Below are 18,806 nucleotides of genomic sequence, written 5' to 3'. Positions count from 1 at the left end.
ACATGAGGGTACCGATAGCCCAGGAGGGCCGCCCCCATCCCGCCAGCGTACACGAGACTTCCAGGGCACCCTGGACGACATCGAGGGACTGGAGTAATTGGCAATCGCCGTGTCATAGGGCTCGTTGGTCTAGGGGTATGATTCCTGCTTAGCGTGCAGAAGGTCCCGGGTTCAAATCCCGAACGAGCCCTAGCGTTTTGTGCAAACTGATCGCACGTCAGTGGCTGAGTCAGCGCAAAAAGCTCGCCGTCAATATCAAATGAACTTCTTATTCGATGTGAACAATTGACACTCTGGTCCGACGCGTTATAAAAAAAAAAAAAAAAAAGTGGCTAGGGTACCTGGCTCTCACCCAGGAGGAACGGGTTCGATTCCCGGTACCGGAAATGCGCATTTTGTTGCTCCTCTTATGCGACTTGGCCCGACTTAGCTCGACTGACGCTACGCTGACGCTTGCAGAAAACTACGTTAAGTACGATTCGTGGTAACAAGTGACGGCGAGAGCGATGCGACACCTGTCCACCTCTTATCGAGGCACCTAACTGTGGTCAACAAAGCTGGAGGACTGCAAGACTTTGCCACGGGGGTTGAATGCAGCTAACCACACTGCTTAGTGTCCTAACAGCGGAGACAGGTTCAAAAAAAAAAAAAAAAAAAAAAAAAAAAAAAAAAAAAAAAAAAGATGGGTATGATTCCTGCTTAGGGTGCAGGAGGTCCCGGGTTCAAATCCCGGACGAGCCCTAGCGTTTTGTGCAAACTGATCGCACGTCAGTGGCTGAGTCAGCGCAAAAAGCTCGCCGTCAATATCAAATGAATTTCTTATTCGATGTGAGCAATTGACACTCGGGTCCGACGCGTGAAGGCGATTACGAAGGCTTCGGGTACAGATGGTAGCAGATGCATGTTAGTACGTCTTGCTTAAAGTGATGAAAAAGTATTTCCGCCCGGGATCGAACCGGGGACCTTCTGCGTGTTAGGCAGACGTGATAACCGCTACACCACGGAAACTGCTTGTGTGCACCTTACTTCACAGACAACTTGTAGTGATGTTATGATCGTAACTAAAAAATTCAATAAATGTGGTACTTGCAAAACGAGGGGACATGCAGCAGATCCACACACGAAGTGGCTCATTGGAGGACAATACGACATAGGCAGGAAAATACTGTTCCCGCCCGGGATCGAACCGGGGACCTTCTGCGTGTGAAGCAGACGTGATAACCGCTACACTACGGAAACGACGGACCCGACGAGTCCATCCATTTTCACTCAAACTTGCCTCAGCCTTTCTATCGTCGGCGAATGCACACACGACAGATCTAATGTCAGCCTGGAACCCATCACAGCCGAGGGCTCAAGAAGTCTTCGGGGTGCTCGAGAGGGTGTCTGCCGTAGCACCCCTAACGAGATAGCGGCGTTTCGCGCAGTCGTTATTGCAAGTCATATCAGCAAAAGCAATCACTTTCTCAGCAGCAGGCAGTGCGAGCCCAGCGGCAGCTCTACATGAGGGTACCGATAGCCCAGGAGGGCCGCCCCCATCCCGCCAGCGTACACGAGACTTCCAGGGCACCCTGGACGACATCGAGGGACTGGAGTAATTGGCAATCGCCGTGTCATAGGGCTCGTTGGTCTAGGGGTATGATTCCTGCTTAGCGTGCAGAAGGTCCCGGGTTCAAATCCCGAACGAGCCCTAGCGTTTTGTGCAAACTGATCGCACGTCAGTGGCTGAGTCAGCGCAAAAAGCTCGCCGTCAATATCAAATGAACTTCTTATTCGATGTGAACAATTGACACTCTGGTCCGACGCGTTAAAAAAAAAAAAAAAAAAAAGTGGCTAGGGTACCTGGCTCTCACCCAGGAGGAACGGGTTCGATTCCCGGTACCGGAAATGCGCATTTTGTTGCTCCTCTTATGCGACTTGGCCCGACTTAGCTCGACTGACGCTACGCTGACGCTTGCAGAAAACTACGTTAAGTACGATTCGTGGTAACAAGTGACGGCGAGAGCGATGCGACACCTGTCCACCTCTTATCGAGGCACCTAACTGTGGTCAACAAAGCTGGAGGACTGCAAGACTTTGCCACGGGGGTTGAATGCAGCTAACCACACTGCTTAGTGTCCTAACAGCGGAGACAGGTTCAAAAAAAAAAAAAAAAAAAAAAAAAAAAAAAAAAAAAAAAGATGGGTATGATTCCTGCTTAGGGTGCAGGAGGTCCCGGGTTCAAATCCCGGACGAGCCCTAGCGTTTTGTGCAAACTGATCGCACGTCAGTGGCTGAGTCAGCGCAAAAAGCTCGCCGTCAATATCAAATGAATTTCTTATTCGATGTGAGCAATTGACACTCGGGTCCGACGCGTGAAGGCGATTACGAAGGCTTCGGGTACAGATGGTAGCAGATGCATGTTAGTACGTCTTGCTTAAAGTGATGAAAAAGTATTTCCGCCCGGGATCGAACCGGGGACCTTCTGCGTGTTAGGCAGACGTGATAACCGCTACACCACGGAAACTGCTTGTGTGCACCTTACTTCACAGACAACTTGTAGTGATGTTATGATCGTAACTAAAAAATTCAATAAATGTGGTACTTGCAAAACGAGGGGACATGCAGCAGATCCACACACGAAGTGGCTCATTGGAGGACAATACGACATAGGCAGGAAAATACTGTTCCCGCCCGGGATCGAACCGGGGACCTTCTGCGTGTGAAGCAGACGTGATAACCGCTACACTACGGAAACGACGGACCCGACGAGTCCATCCATTTTCACTCAAACTTGCCTCAGCCTTTCTATCGTCGGCGAATGCACACACGACAGATCTAATGTCAGCCTGGAACCCATCACAGCCGAGGGCTCAAGAAGTCTTCGGGGTGCTCGAGAGGGTGTCTGCCGTAGCACCCCTAACGAGATAGCGGCGTTTCGCGCAGTCGTTATTGCAAGTCATATCAGCAAAAGCAATCACTTTCTCAGCAGCAGGCAGTGCGAGCCCAGCGGCAGCTCTACATGAGGGTACCGATAGCCCAGGAGGGCCGCCCCCATCCCGCCAGCGTACACGAGACTTCCAGGGCACCCTGGACGACATCGAGGGACTGGAGTAATTGGCAATCGCCGTGTCATAGGGCTCGTTGGTCTAGGGGTATGATTCCTGCTTAGCGTGCAGAAGGTCCCGGGTTCAAATCCCGAACGAGCCCTAGCGTTTTGTGCAAACTGATCGCACGTCAGTGGCTGAGTCAGCGCAAAAAGCTCGCCGTCAATATCAAATGAACTTCTTATTCGATGTGAACAATTGACACTCTGGTCCGACGCGTTAAAAAAAAAAAAAAAAAAAAAAAGTGGCTAGGGTACCTGGCTCTCACCCAGGAGGAACGGGTTCGATTCCCGGTACCGGAAATGCGCATTTTGTTGCTCCTCTTATGCGACTTGGCCCGACTTAGCTCGACTGACGCTACGCTGACGCTTGCAGAAAACTACGTTAAGTACGATTCGTGGTAACAAGTGACGGCGAGAGCGATGCGACACCTGTCCACCTCTTATCGAGGCACCTAACTGTGGTCAACAAAGCTGGAGGACTGCAAGACTTTGCCACGGGGGTTGAATGCAGCTAACCACACTGCTTAGTGTCCTAACAGCGGAGACAGGTTCAAAAAAAAAAAAAAAAAAAAAAAAAAAAAGATGGGTATGATTCCTGCTTAGGGTGCAGGAGGTCCCGGGTTCAAATCCCGGACGAGCCCTAGCGTTTTGTGCAAACTGATCGCACGTCAGTGGCTGAGTCAGCGCAAAAAGCTCGCCGTCAATATCAAATGAATTTCTTATTCGATGTGAGCAATTGACACTCGGGTCCGACGCGTGAAGGCGATTACGAAGGCTTCGGGTACAGATGGTAGCAGATGCATGTTAGTACGTCTTGCTTAAAGTGATGAAAAAGTGTTTCCGCCCGGGATCGAACCGGGGACCTTCTGCGTGTTAGGCAGACGTGATAACCGCTACACCACGGAAACTGCTTGTGTGCACCTTACTTCACAGACAACTTGTAGTGATGTTATGATCGTAACTAAAAAATTCAATAAATGTGGTACTTGCAAAACGAGGGGACATGCAGCAGATCCACACACGAAGTGGCTCATTGGAGGACAATACGACATAGGCAGGAAAATACTGTTCCCGCCCGGGATCGAACCGGGGACCTTCTGCGTGTGAAGCAGACGTGATAACCGCTACACTACGGAAACGACGGACCCGACGAGTCCATCCTTTTTCACTCAAACTTGCCTCAGCCTTTCTATCGTCGGCGAATGCACACACGACAGATCTAATGTCAGCCTGGAACCCATCACAGCCGAGGGCTCAAGAAGTCTTCGGGGTGCTCGAGAGGGTGTCTGCCGTAGCACCCTTAACGAGATAGCGGCGTTTCGCGCGGTCGTTATTGCAAGTCATATCAGCAAAAGCAATCACTTTCTCAGCAGCAGGCAGTGCGAGCCCAGCGGCAGCTCTACATGAGGGTACCGATAGCCCAGGAGGGCCGCCCCCATCCCGCCAGCGTACACGAGACTTCCAGGGCACCCTGGACGACATCGAGGGACTGGAGTAATTGGCAATCGCCGTGTCATAGGGCTCGTTGGTCTAGGGGTATGATTCCTGCTTAGCGTGCAGAAGGTCCCGGGTTCAAATCCCGAACGAGCCCTAGCGTTTTGTGCAAACTGATCGCACGTCAGTGGCTGAGTCAGCGCAAAAAGCTCGCCGTCAATATCAAATGAACTTCTTATTCGATGTGAACAATTGACACTCTGGTCCGACGCGTTAAAAAAAAAAAAAAAAAAAAGTGGCTAGGGTACCTGGCTCTCACCCAGGAGGAACGGGTTCGATTCCCGGTACCGGAAATGCGCATTTTGTTGCTCCTCTTATGCGACTTGGCCCGACTTAGCTCGACTGACGCTACGCTGACGCTTGCAGAAAACTACGTTAAGTACGATTCGTGGTAACAAGTGACGGCGAGAGCGATGCGACACCTGTCCACCTCTTATCGAGGCACCTAACTGTGGTCAACAAAGCTGGAGGACTGCAAGACTTTGCCACGGGGGTTGAATGCAGCTAACCACACTGCTTAGTGTCCTAACAGCGGAGACAGGTTCAAAAAAAAAAAAAAAAAAAAAAAAAAAAAAAGATGGGTATGATTCCTGCTTAGGGTGCAGGAGGTCCCGGGTTCAAATCCCGGACGAGCCCTAGCGTTTTGTGCAAACTGATCGCACGTCAGTGGCTGAGTCAGCGCAAAAAGCTCGCCGTCAATATCAAATGAATTTCTTATTCGATGTGAGCAATTGACACTCGGGTCCGACGCGTGAAGGCGATTACGAAGGCTTCGGGTACAGATGGTAGCAGATGCATGTTAGTACGTCTTGCTTAAAGTGATGAAAAAGTATTTCCGCCCGGGATCGAACCGGGGACCTTCTGCGTGTTAGGCAGACGTGATAACCGCTACACCACGGAAACTGCTTGTGTGCACCTTACTTCACAGACAACTTGTAGTGATGTTATGATCGTAACTAAAAAATTCAATAAATGTGGTACTTGCAAAACGAGGGGACATGCAGCAGATCCACACACGAAGTGGCTCATTGGAGGACAATACGACATAGGCAGGAAAATACTGTTCCCGCCCGGGATCGAACCGGGGACCTTCTGCGTGTGAAGCAGACGTGATAACCGCTACACTACGGAAACGACGGACCCGACGAGTCCATCCATTTTCACTCAAACTTGCCTCAGCCTTTCTATCGTCGGCGAATGCACACACGACAGATCTAATGTCAGCCTGGAACCCATCACAGCCGAGGGCTCAAGAAGTCTTCGGGGTGCTCGAGAGGGTGTCTGCCGTAGCACCCCTAACGAGATAGCGGCGTTTCGCGCAGTCGTTATTGCAAGTCATATCAGCAAAAGCAATCACTTTCTCAGCAGCAGGCAGTGCGAGCCCAGCGGCAGCTCTACATGAGGGTACCGATAGCCCAGGAGGGCCGCCCCCATCCCGCCAGCGTACACGAGACTTCCAGGGCACCCTGGACGACATCGAGGGACTGGAGTAATTGGCAATCGCCGTGTCATAGGGCTCGTTGGTCTAGGGGTATGATTCCTGCTTAGCGTGCAGAAGGTCCCGGGTTCAAATCCCGAACGAGCCCTAGCGTTTTGTGCAAACTGATCGCACGTCAGTGGCTGAGTCAGCGCAAAAAGCTCGCCGTCAATATCAAATGAACTTCTTATTCGATGTGAACAATTGACACTCTGGTCCGACGCGTTAAAAAAAAAAAAAAAAAAAAGTGGCTAGGGTACCTGGCTCTCACCCAGGAGGAACGGGTTCGATTCCCGGTACCGGAAATGCGCATTTTGTTGCTCCTCTTATGCGACTTGGCCCGACTTAGCTCGACTGACGCTACGCTGACGCTTGCAGAAAACTACGTTAAGTACGATTCGTGGTAACAAGTGACGGCGAGAGCGATGCGACACCTGTCCACCTCTTATCGAGGCACCTAACTGTGGTCAACAAAGCTGGAGGACTGCAAGACTTTGCCACGGGGGTTGAATGCAGCTAACCACACTGCTTAGTGTCCTAACAGCGGAGACAGGTTCAAAAAAAAAAAAAAAAAAAAAAAAAAAAAAAAAAAAAAAGATGGGTATGATTCCTGCTTAGGGTGCAGGAGGTCCCGGGTTCAAATCCCGGACGAGCCCTAGCGTTTTGTGCAAACTGATCGCACGTCAGTGGCTGAGTCAGCGCAAAAAGCTCGCCGTCAATATCAAATGAATTTCTTATTCGATGTGAGCAATTGACACTCGGGTCCGACGCGTGAAGGCGATTACGAAGGCTTCGGGTACAGATGGTAGCAGATGCATGTTAGTACGTCTTGCTTAAAGTGATGAAAAAGTATTTCCGCCCGGGATCGAACCGGGGACCTTCTGCGTGTTAGGCAGACGTGATAACCGCTACACCACGGAAACTGCTTGTGTGCACCTTACTTCACAGACAACTTGTAGTGATGTTATGATCGTAACTAAAAAATTCAATAAATGTGGTACTTGCAAAACGAGGGGACATGCAGCAGATCCACACACGAAGTGGCTCATTGGAGGACAATACGACATAGGCAGGAAAATACTGTTCCCGCCCGGGATCGAACCGGGGACCTTCTGCGTGTGAAGCAGACGTGATAACCGCTACACTACGGAAACGACGGACCCGACGAGTCCATCCATTTTCACTCAAACTTGCCTCAGCCTTTCTATCGTCGGCGAATGCACACACGACAGATCTAATGTCAGCCTGGAACCCATCACAGCCGAGGGCTCAAGAAGTCTTCGGGGTGCTCGAGAGGGTGTCTGCCGTAGCACCCCTAACGAGATAGCGGCGTTTCGCGCAGTCGTTATTGCAAGTCATATCAGCAAAAGCAATCACTTTCTCAGCAGCAGGCAGTGCGAGCCCAGCGGCAGCTCTACATGAGGGTACCGATAGCCCAGGAGGGCCGCCCCCATCCCGCCAGCGTACACGAGACTTCCAGGGCACCCTGGACGACATCGAGGGACTGGAGTAATTGGCAATCGCCGTGTCATAGGGCTCGTTGGTCTAGGGGTATGATTCCTGCTTAGCGTGCAGAAGGTCCCGGGTTCAAATCCCGAACGAGCCCTAGCGTTTTGTGCAAACTGATCGCACGTCAGTGGCTGAGTCAGCGCAAAAAGCTCGCCGTCAATATCAAATGAACTTCTTATTCGATGTGAACAATTGACACTCTGGTCCGACGCGTTAAAAAAAAAAAAAAAAAAAAGTGGCTAGGGTACCTGGCTCTCACCCAGGAGGAACGGGTTCGATTCCCGGTACCGGAAATGCGCATTTTGTTGCTCCTCTTATGCGACTTGGCCCGACTTAGCTCGACTGACGCTACGCTGACGCTTGCAGAAAACTACGTTAAGTACGATTCGTGGTAACAAGTGACGGCGAGAGCGATGCGACACCTGTCCACCTCTTATCGAGGCACCTAACTGTGGTCAACAAAGCTGGAGGACTGCAAGACTTTGCCACGGGGGTTGAATGCAGCTAACCACACTGCTTAGTGTCCTAACAGCGGAGACAGGTTCAAAAAAAAAAAAAAAAAAAAAAAAAAAAAAAAAAAAAAAGATGGGTATGATTCCTGCTTAGGGTGCAGGAGGTCCCGGGTTCAAATCCCGGACGAGCCCTAGCGTTTTGTGCAAACTGATCGCACGTCAGTGGCTGAGTCAGCGCAAAAAGCTCGCCGTCAATATCAAATGAATTTCTTATTCGATGTGAGCAATTGACACTCGGGTCCGACGCGTGAAGGCGATTACGAAGGCTTCGGGTACAGATGGTAGCAGATGCATGTTAGTACGTCTTGCTTAAAGTGATGAAAAAGTATTTCCGCCCGGGATCGAACCGGGGACCTTCTGCGTGTTAGGCAGACGTGATAACCGCTACACCACGGAAACTGCTTGTGTGCACCTTACTTCACAGACAACTTGTAGTGATGTTATGATCGTAACTAAAAAATTCAATAAATGTGGTACTTGCAAAACGAGGGGACATGCAGCAGATCCACACACGAAGTGGCTCATTGGAGGACAATACGACATAGGCAGGAAAATACTGTTCCCGCCCGGGATCGAACCGGGGACCTTCTGCGTGTGAAGCAGACGTGATAACCGCTACACTACGGAAACGACGGACCCGACGAGTCCATCCATTTTCACTCAAACTTGCCTCAGCCTTTCTATCGTCGGCGAATGCACACACGACAGATCTAATGTCAGCCTGGAACCCATCACAGCCGAGGGCTCAAGAAGTCTTCGGGGTGCTCGAGAGGGTGTCTGCCGTAGCACCCCTAACGAGATAGCGGCGTTTCGCGCAGTCGTTATTGCAAGTCATATCAGCAAAAGCAATCACTTTCTCAGCAGCAGGCAGTGCGAGCCCAGCGGCAGCTCTACATGAGGGTACCGATAGCCCAGGAGGGCCGCCCCCATCCCGCCAGCGTACACGAGACTTCCAGGGCACCCTGGACGACATCGAGGGACTGGAGTAATTGGCAATCGCCGTGTCATAGGGCTCGTTGGTCTAGGGGTATGATTCCTGCTTAGCGTGCAGAAGGTCCCGGGTTCAAATCCCGAACGAGCCCTAGCGTTTTGTGCAAACTGATCGCACGTCAGTGGCTGAGTCAGCGCAAAAAGCTCGCCGTCAATATCAAATGAACTTCTTATTCGATGTGAACAATTGACACTCTGGTCCGACGCGTTAAAAAAAAAAAAAAAAAAAAGTGGCTAGGGTACCTGGCTCTCACCCAGGAGGAACGGGTTCGATTCCCGGTACCGGAAATGCGCATTTTGTTGCTCCTCTTATGCGACTTGGCCCGACTTAGCTCGACTGACGCTACGCTGACGCTTGCAGAAAACTACGTTAAGTACGATTCGTGGTAACAAGTGACGGCGAGAGCGATGCGACACCTGTCCACCTCTTATCGAGGCACCTAACTGTGGTCAACAAAGCTGGAGGACTGCAAGACTTTGCCACGGGGGTTGAATGCAGCTAACCACACTGCTTAGTGTCCTAACAGCGGAGACAGGTTCAAAAAAAAAAAAAAAAAAAAAAAAAAAAAAAAGATGGGTATGATTCCTGCTTAGGGTGCAGGAGGTCCCGGGTTCAAATCCCGGACGAGCCCTAGCGTTTTGTGCAAACTGATCGCACGTCAGTGGCTGAGTCAGCGCAAAAAGCTCGCCGTCAATATCAAATGAATTTCTTATTCGATGTGAGCAATTGACACTCGGGTCCGACGCGTGAAGGCGATTACGAAGGCTTCGGGTACAGATGGTAGCAGATGCATGTTAGTACGTCTTGCTTAAAGTGATGAAAAAGTATTTCCGCCCGGGATCGAACCGGGGACCTTCTGCGTGTTAGGCAGACGTGATAACCGCTACACCACGGAAACTGCTTGTGTGCACCTTACTTCACAGACAACTTGTAGTGATGTTATGATCGTAACTAAAAAATTCAATAAATGTGGTACTTGCAAAACGAGGGGACATGCAGCAGATCCACACACGAAGTGGCTCATTGGAGGACAATACGACATAGGCAGGAAAATACTGTTCCCGCCCGGGATCGAACCGGGGACCTTCTGCGTGTGAAGCAGACGTGATAACCGCTACACTACGGAAACGACGGACCCGACGAGTCCATCCATTTTCACTCAAACTTGCCTCAGCCTTTCTATCGTCGGCGAATGCACACACGACAGATCTAATGTCAGCCTGGAACCCATCACAGCCGAGGGCTCAAGAAGTCTTCGGGGTGCTCGAGAGGGTGTCTGCCGTAGCACCCCTAACGAGATAGCGGCGTTTCGCGCAGTCGTTATTGCAAGTCATATCAGCAAAAGCAATCACTTTCTCAGCAGCAGGCAGTGCGAGCCCAGCGGCAGCTCTACATGAGGGTACCGATAGCCCAGGAGGGCCGCCCCCATCCCGCCAGCGTACACGAGACTTCCAGGGCACCCTGGACGACATCGAGGGACTGGAGTAATTGGCAATCGCCGTGTCATAGGGCTCGTTGGTCTAGGGGTATGATTCCTGCTTAGCGTGCAGAAGGTCCCGGGTTCAAATCCCGAACGAGCCCTAGCGTTTTGTGCAAACTGATCGCACGTCAGTGGCTGAGTCAGCGCAAAAAGCTCGCCGTCAATATCAAATGAACTTCTTATTCGATGTGAACAATTGACACTCTGGTCCGACGCGTTAAAAAAAAAAAAAAAAAAAAGTGGCTAGGGTACCTGGCTCTCACCCAGGAGGAACGGGTTCGATTCCCGGTACCGGAAATGCGCATTTTGTTGCTCCTCTTATGCGACTTGGCCCGACTTAGCTCGACTGACGCTACGCTGACGCTTGCAGAAAACTACGTTAAGTACGATTCGTGGTAACAAGTGACGGCGAGAGCGATGCGACACCTGTCCACCTCTTATCGAGGCACCTAACTGTGGTCAACAAAGCTGGAGGACTGCAAGACTTTGCCACGGGGGTTGAATGCAGCTAACCACACTGCTTAGTGTCCTAACAGCGGAGACAGGTTCAAAAAAAAAAAAAAAAAAAAAAAAAAAAAAAAAAAAAAGATGGGTATGATTCCTGCTTAGGGTGCAGGAGGTCCCGGGTTCAAATCCCGGACGAGCCCTAGCGTTTTGTGCAAACTGATCGCACGTCAGTGGCTGAGTCAGCGCAAAAAGCTCGCCGTCAATATCAAATGAATTTCTTATTCGATGTGAGCAATTGACACTCGGGTCCGACGCGTGAAGGCGATTACGAAGGCTTCGGGTACAGATGGTAGCAGATGCATGTTAGTACGTCTTGCTTAAAGTGATGAAAAAGTATTTCCGCCCGGGATCGAACCGGGGACCTTCTGCGTGTTAGGCAGACGTGATAACCGCTACACCACGGAAACTGCTTGTGTGCACCTTACTTCACAGACAACTTGTAGTGATGTTATGATCGTAACTAAAAAATTCAATAAATGTGGTACTTGCAAAACGAGGGGACATGCAGCAGATCCACACACGAAGTGGCTCATTGGAGGACAATACGACATAGGCAGGAAAATACTGTTCCCGCCCGGGATCGAACCGGGGACCTTCTGCGTGTGAAGCAGACGTGATAACCGCTACACTACGGAAACGACGGACCCGACGAGTCCATCCATTTTCACTCAAACTTGCCTCAGCCTTTCTATCGTCGGCGAATGCACACACGACAGATCTAATGTCAGCCTGGAACCCATCACAGCCGAGGGCTCAAGAAGTCTTCGGGGTGCTCGAGAGGGTGTCTGCCGTAGCACCCCTAACGAGATAGCGGCGTTTCGCGCAGTCGTTATTGCAAGTCATATCAGCAAAAGCAATCACTTTCTCAGCAGCAGGCAGTGCGAGCCCAGCGGCAGCTCTACATGAGGGTACCGATAGCCCAGGAGGGCCGCCCCCATCCCGCCAGCGTACACGAGACTTCCAGGGCACCCTGGACGACATCGAGGGACTGGAGTAATTGGCAATCGCCGTGTCATAGGGCTCGTTGGTCTAGGGGTATGATTCCTGCTTAGCGTGCAGAAGGTCCCGGGTTCAAATCCCGAACGAGCCCTAGCGTTTTGTGCAAACTGATCGCACGTCAGTGGCTGAGTCAGCGCAAAAAGCTCGCCGTCAATATCAAATGAACTTCTTATTCGATGTGAACAATTGACACTCTGGTCCGACGCGTTAAAAAAAAAAAAAAAAAAAAGTGGCTAGGGTACCTGGCTCTCACCCAGGAGGAACGGGTTCGATTCCCGGTACCGGAAATGCGCATTTTGTTGCTCCTCTTATGCGACTTGGCCCGACTTAGCTCGACTGACGCTACGCTGACGCTTGCAGAAAACTACGTTAAGTACGATTCGTGGTAACAAGTGACGGCGAGAGCGATGCGACACCTGTCCACCTCTTATCGAGGCACCTAACTGTGGTCAACAAAGCTGGAGGACTGCAAGACTTTGCCACGGGGGTTGAATGCAGCTAACCACACTGCTTAGTGTCCTAACAGCGGAGACAGGTTCAAAAAAAAAAAAAAAAAAAAAAAAAAAAAAAAAAAAAGATGGGTATGATTCCTGCTTAGGGTGCAGGAGGTCCCGGGTTCAAATCCCGGACGAGCCCTAGCGTTTTGTGCAAACTGATCGCACGTCAGTGGCTGAGTCAGCGCAAAAAGCTCGCCGTCAATATCAAATGAATTTCTTATTCGATGTGAGCAATTGACACTCGGGTCCGACGCGTGAAGGCGATTACGAAGGCTTCGGGTACAGATGGTAGCAGATGCATGTTAGTACGTCTTGCTTAAAGTGATGAAAAAGTATTTCCGCCCGGGATCGAACCGGGGACCTTCTGCGTGTTAGGCAGACGTGATAACCGCTACACCACGGAAACTGCTTGTGTGCACCTTACTTCACAGACAACTTGTAGTGATGTTATGATCGTAACTAAAAAATTCAATAAATGTGGTACTTGCAAAACGAGGGGACATGCAGCAGATCCACACACGAAGTGGCTCATTGGAGGACAATACGACATAGGCAGGAAAATACTGTTCCCGCCCGGGATCGAACCGGGGACCTTCTGCGTGTGAAGCAGACGTGATAACCGCTACACTACGGAAACGACGGACCCGACGAGTCCATCCATTTTCACTCAAACTTGCCTCAGCCTTTCTATCGTCGGCGAATGCACACACGACAGATCTAATGTCAGCCTGGAACCCATCACAGCCGAGGGCTCAAGAAGTCTTCGGGGTGCTCGAGAGGGTGTCTGCCGTAGCACCCCTAACGAGATAGCGGCGTTTCGCGCAGTCGTTATTGCAAGTCATATCAGCAAAAGCAATCACTTTCTCAGCAGCAGGCAGTGCGAGCCCAGCGGCAGCTCTACATGAGGGTACCGATAGCCCAGGAGGGCCGCCCCCATCCCGCCAGCGTACACGAGACTTCCAGGGCACCCTGGACGACATCGAGGGACTGGAGTAATTGGCAATCGCCGTGTCATAGGGCTCGTTGGTCTAGGGGTATGATTCCTGCTTAGCGTGCAGAAGGTCCCGGGTTCAAATCCCGAACGAGCCCTAGCGTTTTGTGCAAACTGATCGCACGTCAGTGGCTGAGTCAGCGCAAAAAGCTCGCCGTCAATATCAAATGAACTTCTTATTCGATGTGAACAATTGACACTCTGGTCCGACGCGTTAAAAAAAAAAAAAAAAAAAAGTGGCTAGGGTACCTGGCTCTCACCCAGGAGGAACGGGTTCGATTCCCGGTACCGGAAATGCGCATTTTGTTGCTCCTCTTATGCGACTTGGCCCGACTTAGCTCGACTGACGCTACGCTGACGCTTGCAGAAAACTACGTTAAGTACGATTCGTGGTAACAAGTGACGGCGAGAGCGATGCGACACCTGTCCACCTCTTATCGAGGCACCTAACTGTGGTCAACAAAGCTGGAGGACTGCAAGACTTTGCCACGGGGGTTGAATGCAGCTAACCACACTGCTTAGTGTCCTAACAGCGGAGACAGGTTCAAAAAAAAAAAAAAAAAAAAAAAAAAAAAAAAAAGATGGGTATGATTCCTGCTTAGGGTGCAGGAGGTCCCGGGTTCAAATCCCGGACGAGCCCTAGCGTTTTGTGCAAACTGATCGCACGTCAGTGGCTGAGTCAGCGCAAAAAGCTCGCCGTCAATATCAAATGAATTTCTTATTCGATGTGAGCAATTGACACTCGGGTCCGACGCGTGAAGGCGATTACGAAGGCTTCGGGTACAGATGGTAGCAGATGCATGTTAGTACGTCTTGCTTAAAGTGATGAAAAAGTATTTCCGCCCGGGATCGAACCGGGGACCTTCTGCGTGTTAGGCAGACGTGATAACCGCTACACCACGGAAACTGCTTGTGTGCACCTTACTTCACAGACAACTTGTAGTGATGTTATGATCGTAACTAAAAAATTCAATAAATGTGGTACTTGCAAAACGAGGGGACATGCAGCAGATCCACACACGAAGTGGCTCATTGGAGGACAATACGACATAGGCAGGAAAATACTGTTCCCGCCCGGGATCGAACCGGGGACCTTCTGCGTGTGAAGCAGACGTGATAACCGCTACACTACGGAAACGACGGACCCGACGAGTCCATCCATTTTCACTCAAACTTGCCTCAGCCTTTCTATCGTCGGCGAATGCACACACGACAGATCTAATGTCAGCCTGGAACCCATCACAGCCGAGGGCTCAAGAAGTCTTCGGGGTGCTCGAGAGGGTGTCTGCCGTAGCACCCCTAACGAGATAGCGGCGTTTCGCGCAGTCGTTATTGCAAGTCATATCAGCAAAAGCAATCACTTTCTCAGCAGCAGGCAGTGCGAGCCCAGCGGCAGCTCTACATGAGGGTACCGATAGCCCAGGAGGGCCGCCCCCATCCCGCCAGCGTACACGAGACTTCCAGGGCACCCTGGACGACATCGAGGGACTGGAGTAATTGGCAATCGCCGTGTCATAGGGCTCGTTGGTCTAGGGGTATGATTCCTGCTTAGCGTGCAGAAGGTCCCGGGTTCAAATCCCGAACGAGCCCTAGCGTTTTGTGCAAACTGATCGCACGTCAGTGGCTGAGTCAGCGCAAAAAGCTCGCCGTCAATATCAAATGAACTTCTTATTCGATGTGAACAATTGACACTCTGGTCCGACGCGTTAAAAAAAAAAAAAAAAAAAAGTGGCTAGGGTACCTGGCTCTCACCCAGGAGGAACGGGTTCGATTCCCGGTACCGGAAATGCGCATTTTGTTGCTCCTCTTATGCGACTTGGCCCGACTTAGCTCGACTGACGCTACGCTGACGCTTGCAGAAAACTACGTTAAGTACGATTCGTGGTAACAAGTGACGGCGAGAGCGATGCGACACCTGTCCACCTCTTATCGAGGCACCTAACTGTGGTCAACAAAGCTGGAGGACTGCAAGACTTTGCCACGGGGGTTGAATGCAGCTAACCACACTGCTTAGTGTCCTAACAGCGGAGACAGGTTCAAAAAAAAAAAAAAAAAAAAAAAAAAAAAAAGATGGGTATGATTCCTGCTTAGGGTGCAGGAGGTCCCGGGTTCAAATCCCGGACGAGCCCTAGCGTTTTGTGCAAACTGATCGCACGTCAGTGGCTGAGTCAGCGCAAAAAGCTCGCCGTCAATATCAAATGAATTTCTTATTCGATGTGAGCAATTGACACTCGGGTCCGACGCGTGAAGGCGATTACGAAGGCTTCGGGTACAGATGGTAGCAGATGCATGTTAGTACGTCTTGCTTAAAGTGATGAAAAAGTATTTCCGCCCGGGATCGAACCGGGGACCTTCTGCGTGTTAGGCAGACGTGATAACCGCTACACCACGGAAACTGCTTGTGTGCACCTTACTTCACAGACAACTTGTAGTGATGTTATGATCGTAACTAAAAAATTCAATAAATGTGGTACTTGCAAAACGAGGGGACATGCAGCAGATCCACACACGAAGTGGCTCATTGGAGGACAATACGACATAGGCAGGAAAATACTGTTCCCGCCCGGGATCGAACCGGGGACCTTCTGCGTGTGAAGCAGACGTGATAACCGCTACACTACGGAAACGACGGACCCGACGAGTCCATCCATTTTCACTCAAACTTGCCTCAGCCTTTCTATCGTCGGCGAATGCACACACGACAGATCTAATGTCAGCCTGGAACCCATCACAGCCGAGGGCTCAAGAAGTCTTCGGGGTGCTCGAGAGGGTGTCTGCCGTAGCACCCCTAACGAGATAGCGGCGTTTCGCGCAGTCGTTATTGCAAGTCATATCAGCAAAAGCAATCACTTTCTCAGCAGCAGGCAGTGCGAGCCCAGCGGCAGCTCTACATGAGGGTACCGATAGCCCAGGAGGGCCGCCCCCATCCCGCCAGCGTACACGAGACTTCCAGGGCACCCTGGACGACATCGAGGGACTGGAGTAATTGGCAATCGCCGTGTCATAGGGCTCGTTGGTCTAGGGGTATGATTCCTGCTTAGCGTGCAGAAGGTCCCGGGTTCAAATCCCGAACGAGCCCTAGCGTTTTGTGCAAACTGATCGCACGTCAGTGGCTGAGTCAGCGCAAAAAGCTCGCCGTCAATATCAAATGAACTTCTTATTCGATGTGAACAATTGACACTCTGGTCCGACGCGTTAAAAAAAAAAAAAAAAAAAAAGTGGCTAGGGTACCTGGCTCTCACCCAGGAGGAACGGGTTCGATTCCCGGTACCGGAAATGCGCATTTTGTTGCTCCTCTTATGCGACTTGGCCCGACTTAGCTCGACTGACGCTACGCTGACGCTTGCAGAAAACTACGTTAAGTACGATTCGTGGTAACAAGTGACGGCGAGAGCGATGCGACACCTGTCCACCTCTTATCGAGGCACCTAACTGTGGTCAACAAAGCTGGAGGACTGCAAGACTTTGCCACGGGGGTTGAATGCAGCTAACCACACTGCTTAGTGTCCTAACAGCGGAGACAGGTTCAAAAAAAAAAAAAAAAAAAAAAAAAAAAAAAAAAAAAAAAAAAAGATGGGTATGATTCCTGCTTAGGGTGCAGGAGGTCCCGGGTTCAAATCCCGGACGAGCCCTAGCGTTTTGTGCAAACTGATCGCACGTCAGTGGCTGAGTCAGCGCAAAAAGCTCGCCGTCAATATCAAATGAATTTCTTATTCGATGTGACCAATTGACACTCGGGTCCGACGCGTGAAGGCGATTACGAAGGCTTCGGGTACAGATGGTAGCAGATGCATGTTAGTACGTCTTGCTTAAAGTGATGAAAAAGTATTTCCGCCCGGGATCGAACCGGGGACCTTCTGCGTGTTAGGCAGACGTGATAACCGCTACACCACGGAAACTGCTTGTGTGCACCTTACTTCACAGACAACTTGTAGTGATGTTATGATCGTAACTAAAAAATTCAATAAATGTGGTACTTGCAAAACGAGGGGACATGCAGCAGATCCACACACGAAGTGGCTCATTGGAGGACAATACGACATAGGCAGGAAAATACTGTTCCCGCCCGGGATCGAACCGGGGACCTTCTGCGTGTGAAGCAGACGTGATAACCGCTACACTACGGAAACGACGGACCCGACGAGTCCATCCATTTTCACTCAAACTTGCCTCAGCCTTTCTATCGTCGGCGAATGCACACACGACAGATCTAATGTCAGCCTGGAACCCATCACAGCCGAGGGCTCAAGAAGTCTTCGGGGTGCTCGAGAGGGTGTCTGCCGTAGCACCCCTAACGAGATAGCGGCGTTTCGCGCAGTCGTTATTGCAAGTCATATCAGCAAAAGCAATCACTTTCTCAGCAGCAGGCAGTGCGAGCCCAGCGGCAGCTCTACATGAGGGTACCGATAGCCCAGGAGGGCCGCCCCCATCCCGCCAGCGTACACGAGACTTCCAGGGCACCCTGGACGACATCGAGGGACTGGAGTAATTGGCAATCGCCGTGTCATAGGGCTCGTTGGTCTAGGGGTATGATTCCTGCTTGTGTAGAAGGTCCCGGGTTCAAATCCCGGACGAGCCCAAGTATTTTGTGCAAACTGATCGCACGTCAGTGGCTGAGTCAGCGCAAAAAGCTCGCCGTCAATATCAAAAGAACTTCTTATTCGATGTGAACAATTGACACTCTGGTCCGACGCGTTAAAAAAAAAAAAAAAAAAAAAAAAAAGTGGCTAGGGTACCTGGCTCTCACCCAGGAGGAACGGGTTCGATTCCCGGTACCGGAAATGCGCATTTTGTTGCTCCTCTTATGCGACTTGGCCCGACTTAGCTCGACTGACGCTACGCTGACGCTTGCAGAAAACTACGTTAAGTACGATTCGTGGTAACAAGTGACGGCGAGAGCGATGCGACACCTGTCCACCTCTTATCGAGGCACCTAACTGTGGTCAACAAAGCTGGAGGACTGCAAGACATTGCCACGGGGGTTGAATGCAGCTAACCACACTGCTTAGTGTCCTAACAGCGGAGACAGGTTCAAAAAAAAAAAAAAAAAAAAGATGGGTATGATTCCTGCTTAGGGTGCAGGAGGTCCCGGGTTCAAATCCCGGACGAGCCCTAGCGTTTTGTGCAAACTGATCGCACGTCAGTGGCTGAGTCAGCGCAAAAAGCTCGCCGTCAATATCAAATGAATTTCTTATTCGATGTGAGCAATTGACACTCGGGTCCGACGCGTGAAGGCGATTACGAAGGCTTCGGGTACAGAT

General features: G+C 50.9%; 36 non-coding genes across 36 annotated transcripts; 12 read left to right on the top strand and 24 right to left on the bottom strand.

The window, feature by feature from the left end:
* The first annotated feature begins 118 nt into the window (after nucleotides 1-118).
* On the top strand, nucleotides 119-190 carry Trnaa-agc. Its single transcript has one exon. It is a non-coding gene; the product is annotated as a tRNA-Ala (tRNA).
* Nucleotides 191-935: 745 nt separating this feature from the next.
* Nucleotides 936-1,008, bottom strand: Trnav-aac. The gene has a single exon. It is a non-coding gene; the product is annotated as a tRNA-Val (tRNA).
* Nucleotides 1,009-1,166: 158 nt separating this feature from the next.
* On the bottom strand, nucleotides 1,167-1,239 carry Trnav-cac. Its single transcript has one exon. It is a non-coding gene; the product is annotated as a tRNA-Val (tRNA).
* Nucleotides 1,240-1,619: 380 nt separating this feature from the next.
* Trnaa-agc lies at nucleotides 1,620-1,691 on the top strand. Its single transcript has one exon. It is a non-coding gene; the product is annotated as a tRNA-Ala (tRNA).
* A 742-nt stretch (nucleotides 1,692-2,433) lies between these two features.
* Nucleotides 2,434-2,506, bottom strand: Trnav-aac. Its single transcript has one exon. It is a non-coding gene; the product is annotated as a tRNA-Val (tRNA).
* A 158-nt stretch (nucleotides 2,507-2,664) lies between these two features.
* Nucleotides 2,665-2,737, bottom strand: Trnav-cac. Its single transcript has one exon. It is a non-coding gene; the product is annotated as a tRNA-Val (tRNA).
* Nucleotides 2,738-3,117: 380 nt separating this feature from the next.
* Nucleotides 3,118-3,189, top strand: Trnaa-agc. Its single transcript has one exon. It is a non-coding gene; the product is annotated as a tRNA-Ala (tRNA).
* A 734-nt stretch (nucleotides 3,190-3,923) lies between these two features.
* On the bottom strand, nucleotides 3,924-3,996 carry Trnav-aac. Its single transcript has one exon. It is a non-coding gene; the product is annotated as a tRNA-Val (tRNA).
* Nucleotides 3,997-4,154: 158 nt separating this feature from the next.
* On the bottom strand, nucleotides 4,155-4,227 carry Trnav-cac. The gene has a single exon. It is a non-coding gene; the product is annotated as a tRNA-Val (tRNA).
* Nucleotides 4,228-4,607: 380 nt separating this feature from the next.
* On the top strand, nucleotides 4,608-4,679 carry Trnaa-agc. Its single transcript has one exon. It is a non-coding gene; the product is annotated as a tRNA-Ala (tRNA).
* Nucleotides 4,680-5,412: 733 nt separating this feature from the next.
* Nucleotides 5,413-5,485, bottom strand: Trnav-aac. Its single transcript has one exon. It is a non-coding gene; the product is annotated as a tRNA-Val (tRNA).
* A 158-nt stretch (nucleotides 5,486-5,643) lies between these two features.
* Trnav-cac lies at nucleotides 5,644-5,716 on the bottom strand. Its single transcript has one exon. It is a non-coding gene; the product is annotated as a tRNA-Val (tRNA).
* Nucleotides 5,717-6,096: 380 nt separating this feature from the next.
* Nucleotides 6,097-6,168, top strand: Trnaa-agc. The gene has a single exon. It is a non-coding gene; the product is annotated as a tRNA-Ala (tRNA).
* Nucleotides 6,169-6,909: 741 nt separating this feature from the next.
* Trnav-aac lies at nucleotides 6,910-6,982 on the bottom strand. The gene has a single exon. It is a non-coding gene; the product is annotated as a tRNA-Val (tRNA).
* Nucleotides 6,983-7,140: 158 nt separating this feature from the next.
* On the bottom strand, nucleotides 7,141-7,213 carry Trnav-cac. Its single transcript has one exon. It is a non-coding gene; the product is annotated as a tRNA-Val (tRNA).
* A 380-nt stretch (nucleotides 7,214-7,593) lies between these two features.
* Trnaa-agc lies at nucleotides 7,594-7,665 on the top strand. The gene has a single exon. It is a non-coding gene; the product is annotated as a tRNA-Ala (tRNA).
* A 741-nt stretch (nucleotides 7,666-8,406) lies between these two features.
* On the bottom strand, nucleotides 8,407-8,479 carry Trnav-aac. Its single transcript has one exon. It is a non-coding gene; the product is annotated as a tRNA-Val (tRNA).
* Nucleotides 8,480-8,637: 158 nt separating this feature from the next.
* Nucleotides 8,638-8,710, bottom strand: Trnav-cac. Its single transcript has one exon. It is a non-coding gene; the product is annotated as a tRNA-Val (tRNA).
* Nucleotides 8,711-9,090: 380 nt separating this feature from the next.
* Trnaa-agc lies at nucleotides 9,091-9,162 on the top strand. The gene has a single exon. It is a non-coding gene; the product is annotated as a tRNA-Ala (tRNA).
* A 734-nt stretch (nucleotides 9,163-9,896) lies between these two features.
* On the bottom strand, nucleotides 9,897-9,969 carry Trnav-aac. Its single transcript has one exon. It is a non-coding gene; the product is annotated as a tRNA-Val (tRNA).
* A 158-nt stretch (nucleotides 9,970-10,127) lies between these two features.
* Nucleotides 10,128-10,200, bottom strand: Trnav-cac. The gene has a single exon. It is a non-coding gene; the product is annotated as a tRNA-Val (tRNA).
* A 380-nt stretch (nucleotides 10,201-10,580) lies between these two features.
* Nucleotides 10,581-10,652, top strand: Trnaa-agc. The gene has a single exon. It is a non-coding gene; the product is annotated as a tRNA-Ala (tRNA).
* Nucleotides 10,653-11,392: 740 nt separating this feature from the next.
* Trnav-aac lies at nucleotides 11,393-11,465 on the bottom strand. Its single transcript has one exon. It is a non-coding gene; the product is annotated as a tRNA-Val (tRNA).
* A 158-nt stretch (nucleotides 11,466-11,623) lies between these two features.
* Trnav-cac lies at nucleotides 11,624-11,696 on the bottom strand. The gene has a single exon. It is a non-coding gene; the product is annotated as a tRNA-Val (tRNA).
* A 380-nt stretch (nucleotides 11,697-12,076) lies between these two features.
* Trnaa-agc lies at nucleotides 12,077-12,148 on the top strand. The gene has a single exon. It is a non-coding gene; the product is annotated as a tRNA-Ala (tRNA).
* Nucleotides 12,149-12,887: 739 nt separating this feature from the next.
* Nucleotides 12,888-12,960, bottom strand: Trnav-aac. The gene has a single exon. It is a non-coding gene; the product is annotated as a tRNA-Val (tRNA).
* Nucleotides 12,961-13,118: 158 nt separating this feature from the next.
* Trnav-cac lies at nucleotides 13,119-13,191 on the bottom strand. Its single transcript has one exon. It is a non-coding gene; the product is annotated as a tRNA-Val (tRNA).
* Nucleotides 13,192-13,571: 380 nt separating this feature from the next.
* On the top strand, nucleotides 13,572-13,643 carry Trnaa-agc. The gene has a single exon. It is a non-coding gene; the product is annotated as a tRNA-Ala (tRNA).
* Nucleotides 13,644-14,379: 736 nt separating this feature from the next.
* On the bottom strand, nucleotides 14,380-14,452 carry Trnav-aac. Its single transcript has one exon. It is a non-coding gene; the product is annotated as a tRNA-Val (tRNA).
* Nucleotides 14,453-14,610: 158 nt separating this feature from the next.
* On the bottom strand, nucleotides 14,611-14,683 carry Trnav-cac. Its single transcript has one exon. It is a non-coding gene; the product is annotated as a tRNA-Val (tRNA).
* A 380-nt stretch (nucleotides 14,684-15,063) lies between these two features.
* Nucleotides 15,064-15,135, top strand: Trnaa-agc. The gene has a single exon. It is a non-coding gene; the product is annotated as a tRNA-Ala (tRNA).
* Nucleotides 15,136-15,868: 733 nt separating this feature from the next.
* Trnav-aac lies at nucleotides 15,869-15,941 on the bottom strand. The gene has a single exon. It is a non-coding gene; the product is annotated as a tRNA-Val (tRNA).
* Nucleotides 15,942-16,099: 158 nt separating this feature from the next.
* Nucleotides 16,100-16,172, bottom strand: Trnav-cac. The gene has a single exon. It is a non-coding gene; the product is annotated as a tRNA-Val (tRNA).
* Nucleotides 16,173-16,552: 380 nt separating this feature from the next.
* On the top strand, nucleotides 16,553-16,624 carry Trnaa-agc. The gene has a single exon. It is a non-coding gene; the product is annotated as a tRNA-Ala (tRNA).
* A 747-nt stretch (nucleotides 16,625-17,371) lies between these two features.
* On the bottom strand, nucleotides 17,372-17,444 carry Trnav-aac. Its single transcript has one exon. It is a non-coding gene; the product is annotated as a tRNA-Val (tRNA).
* A 158-nt stretch (nucleotides 17,445-17,602) lies between these two features.
* Trnav-cac lies at nucleotides 17,603-17,675 on the bottom strand. The gene has a single exon. It is a non-coding gene; the product is annotated as a tRNA-Val (tRNA).
* Nucleotides 17,676-18,806: the final 1,131 nt, after the last annotated feature.

Source organism: Schistocerca piceifrons, unplaced genomic scaffold, assembly GCF_021461385.2.
Source record: "Schistocerca piceifrons isolate TAMUIC-IGC-003096 unplaced genomic scaffold, iqSchPice1.1 HiC_scaffold_538, whole genome shotgun sequence".
Classification (NCBI taxonomy): Eukaryota; Metazoa; Arthropoda; class Insecta; order Orthoptera; family Acrididae; genus Schistocerca; species Schistocerca piceifrons.
Note: the sequence above shows the minus strand (reverse complement) of the source record. Positions and strands in the feature narration are given on the sequence as shown.